Below are 4,955 nucleotides of genomic sequence, written 5' to 3'. Positions count from 1 at the left end.
ATATTATTTGTGTATTTTAATTATATATTAATAAATAATATGTATTGTGGGGGGGGGGTTGGGATTAGTGGTCCCTGGTAAACTAAACCAAAACCAAAAAGTACTAAAATATTAATTCATTCATTCATTCATCGCGGGGGGTGCTGGAGCCTATCCCAGCTGTTTTTTCGGGCGAGAGGCGGGGTACACCCTGGACTGGTGGCCAGCCAATCACAGGGCACATATAGACAAACAACCATTCACACTCACATTCATACCTATGGACAATTTGGAGTGGCCAATTAACCTAGCATGTTTTTGGAATGTGGGAGGAAACCGGAGTACCCGGAGAAAACCCACGCATGCACGGGGAGAACATGCAAACTCCACACAGAGATGGCCGAGGGTGGAATTGAACCCTGGTCTCCTAGCTGTGAGGTCTGTGCGCTAACCACTAGTCCGCCGTGCCGCCCTCTGTTAAATAATTAAAAATAAAAAAAATAAAAAAATTGTTAACTATAATGATGAAAATGGTAATATTAATGATGATAATAATGATAAAGATTATAACAATAATGATAATAATAATAATAATAATATTACAATGATAATAATAAGAGGGGAAAACAAGACAGTGGCATGATGATTATATCTTGCAAAAAGGGGTAGGCATTTATTATCTTTTGCTTCAGCCTACTCCTTTTGGGCTTGTGATCAGATAGCTGAATACAAATGTAAATAAGGGAAAGTTATATTTTGATTGATGTAAGAAATGCACTGTAATGTTTCATATATTTGCCCAAATAAAGGAAAAAAAAACAAAAAACAAAAAAAAAAGGTGACTGTTTTAGCAGGATGTGTTGATTGGGAATCGTCATCATCGTCATCGTCGCCATCGTCGTCATCGACTGCACCAAAGGTCCCAGTGATCAAAGCTCAAGAGAACAAGTTAATGTTTCATTCAGCTGAAAACAAGTTGATCCACATTTTCAAAAATAAACATTCAAGTCCGCCAACCCCAAAGTGACTTTGTACCCGAGCCGCATTTGGGGGCGACGCCACGTGTAATTCACTTACACAAGCCGAGCCCCGTGTGCCGTTTATGGATTTCCAAGTCGTGACGTTACTTAAGACGCCTAATTCATCTAATAAAGCAAAATATGAAAGCCCAATTTCATTTGTCTTGAGAGCTGTGGGTGTATGCAGCGTCACGTAAATCAATCACCTTTGCCATCATTCAATAATGCATGATTTGATCAAACAAAGTGACTAATCCGCCATGCCGAGGCATGCCCTCAAAGGGCCTGCAATAAAACTGCTTATTTCTTCATGAGCGATGAATAATTAAGTTAATGACGGATGGACAGATGGATGCTTTTGAGGGTGGAAATCATCAAATTATCCAACACATGTAAATATTAGTCATTAACCACGTATACATGGACCAAATATTCCAATTCCATTCGGTTTATTTGCTCAAACGGAAAGAATGGAACCTTTGTATACACCTCATTCCCAAAGAAAAGTGCCAATCCAAATGAATATATAATGGGATTCAGAGGGGTGGAATATTCCTTTCCCCAATCCGATTGAGGTATCTTGTACCCGCTCAATTGGAAAGTTGTCAGACTGCGTTTTTCTTCGTGGTGTTTTTCTTCTTCTGTTGTTTATTGGCGGTTGGCAAGCAGCTTTCGTGTGCATTAGCGCCATCTGTGGAACAGAATCTAAACCCTTCTATACTTTATTCATAAGTCCAGTTTTATTAAAAAAGAAAATATATATCTATATAAAACATGTCCCAAAGTTTAATTATAAAATATTAGCAAGATTGAATTGTATCTTTTTTCTGTTTAAATTTATCCCGGGTGCGTTCTTTCAGAGCATGTTCAGATATGACGTAACACGCAGATCCAGACGTTTTTCAGTTTTAAAAATGGAGGCGAGCAATCGACACTGGACTGCTGCGGAAAGTTTGTTTTTGATTCAAACTAAATTTCAAGACTGGATGAAGGATAATGGATAATGGCTCTCCTGTGGGTGGTTCGCTGGAGTCCCAAAGCTTTAGAAATGGCTTGATGACCTTTGACCTTTTCTGGACTGATAGACCTCAATTAACTTGAATGAATTTGGATTTTTTTTTTTTTAAGCAAAAACATTTCATTTAAAAACTGCATTTTGTGTTCAGTTGTTGTTGACTAATATTAGATGTATTTTATTGGATATTTCTCACACTTAAATGTTGGATTCTTGAGAGATTGTTTGTCTGGAATTATGAATAAAGTTTTCATTTTTAACGTAGTTAATAATTACTCATTTATTTTTTTGTTTTATTTGACTTATTTCTTGTTTAAAATACAATTGTCACATTTTATGCTACTATATAAAATACACTATGAAAAAAAGTTTATCAGGCACGTGACGCGTAGTTGAGTATTGATATCGCCGATACCAGCCTGAATCGACTCCGTATTGTACCTCTTGCATCCAGTAGTAAGAAATAAAACACTCATTCCAGAGAGAACAGCAGAGAAATCAAACTTGAGGGGTAATATGTTTTAATTAAGAAATAATAAAAACAGCGCAACCTAAAAACCTGCGGTACAGTACTACGTGATACATGTACAGGTGTTACCTATGTAACCATAGCGTCGTTAAATAGTGCCTATACATGTCAATTCCTGTCATTTTTTTTTCAAAAAGCAGAGTAAAACATTAAAATAATATGTTGTGATATTTTTTTTTTCACTCTACTGTTTTTGATAGCATTGTGAGGAAAAAGACACATTTAAGGGTACAGAAGAGCGGCGTAGGCATATACTGTATGCGTTCAATAATTCTATAAGATATTGTATGTTACCCATGCATAGACTAGCGTCTCAGTCACTCGCCGCTTCTTTCAGCAGATACATAGCGAGAGCGATACAATACTGGTAAAATAGGGGTCATCGTCATTGTCAAGGCCTGGATTAGCAACAGTGAAAACAAGTCGGTTACCACGTATGGGAAGTATTTAGACACCCTGTTTCCACTGGACGGTACGTACTCGCTATTCCACTTGGCGTCTGGAACCTGTGTTATGTGTTACACAGCATCCACACATTGATGAGAAGTGGTTGGGATACTACAGACAGATCCCAGCCATAGAATATTTTAGTCATGTGTTATTTTCTGTTCATAATACACACACAGAACAACGAATAACACTTTCTTCCTTCTAATAAACAATGTGCGCGGGTGACGCATTTAAGCGCACTACGTAACATGAGTGGAAAAGTGATGTTAAATTGTCATTTATAGAGATGCACTATTTTTTTTCCCAAAACTTTCTGCTTCTTAAGACCGATATGGTTACTTTATATGTACTTTTTTTAATATTTGGAAATAAATGTAGTTAGTGTACACCTGGAGGTAAGAAGGACTGGAAATGTACCTGTTGATTTGTCCCAATCTACTACCATGACATGACTACTACCGCGTCACTGCTATCAGGAGAACCAGAGTATAGAGGGGGAGGAGCCACCTGCTGTGGCCCAGGAGGTTGCACTATATTCGGGTACACGCTTCAAGCAGCCGGTGTGATGCCATGGAGGTTGCTGGCAAAGCTTTTGCACTTTTAAACGCTTCGGCATCTTCGGGCCTTTTTTCTTGAAATTATCGGTTTCCTGAGCTATTTCTAATATTATGGGATGGATTGGTGTGATGTCATAATTCCATTATTATTGTGTAACCCGAGTCATTTGATCCATAAAATATGGCATTTGTAATTATTTCACAATGATTTCTGTAGGTACAATTGTAATAATTTATTTTTTTCTGATAATTTTTTGGGAGTTTGGAAATTATTGGCTTTAAATTTCCTCTTATGGGAACAAATCACCGTTATCATACTTTTTGGTTTAAGTGGACATTTTTTAAACAATGTAAGCCGAGGTTCCACTGTACTGTACTGTACTAGTATATTCTTTGTATACATGGCTAAAAATGACATCGTACCCTGTTATACACTGTGTATATCAAAGAAAAGTGGGATTTTGTCCGTCATCAACAATCCTTATCGTGTCATCCAAAACATGAAAACACACTTTTTCTCGTCTCTTTTTGGCGCTTTTTTCAAAAGGCTTTACAGGTGGAATAGGCGTGTCCCATTATGTGTATTCTTAGCTGCCTGTTTTTAGCTGTTTTTATATCTTTAGAACGCACAGAAAAGAGAAAGACGTGTGTTCATGTCTCACATAAAGACTGTGGATGATGGGACGAATTCCAAAAAAAGTGGCTCCTCAGTCTCCTCTTGGATAACGCAGTCTTGTATTGGCAGTGTTATCCTACTGGATTGTTTTTGTTTGTTGTCGTATCTCGCCTGGGCGATGCGTTCAATGTGGTTTTGGGTTCCAGCCGAGTGGAGTTGGTACTATGCGTCATTTTGAGTTTTCTTCAACCTTTCATGAGCAAAAATGAAACATTGCAGAGCACATTTGGACAGCAAAAAGGATGTACTATTGCTATAAATGTACTGGTAATACTGGTAGAAGGCGCTACCTACGAGAAAAAAGGCAAGTCTGTGTTTTGGTCGTTTGTGTGCTGGGATCACAAACCTCGGCCATGTTCACAATTGCAGTTCAGTTCTCTGGTCCAGACTAAGCAGGGGTGTCCAAACTTTTCCCCTCGAGGGCAACAACACGAGAAAGTATGCAACTTTGCCACTTTGATATTTTCCATTTTCAAAATATTTAAAAATGTTCTTTTTACCCCCCAACATACTTTCCAAAAATTACAACTTTGTGTCGTTTGTCATAATATTCCAACTTTAAGAAAAAACTAAAATGTTTTCTTTGATATTTCAACTCTATGCTGTTACAATGATATCATATTTGCAGTTTATTCGTAATTATGACTTCACCCCCATAACATTAAAGGGGACCTATTATGCTCATTTTCCCACACTTTCAATTGAGTTGTGGTCTGCTGTAGCGACACAA

Source organism: Doryrhamphus excisus, linkage group LG10 (genome assembly GCF_037039965.1).
Source record: "Doryrhamphus excisus strain RoL-2023G ecotype Guam linkage group LG10, RoL_Dexc_Guam_v1.1, whole genome shotgun sequence".
NCBI lineage: Eukaryota > Metazoa > Chordata > Actinopteri > Syngnathiformes > Syngnathidae > Doryrhamphus > Doryrhamphus excisus.
Note: the sequence above shows the minus strand (reverse complement) of the source record.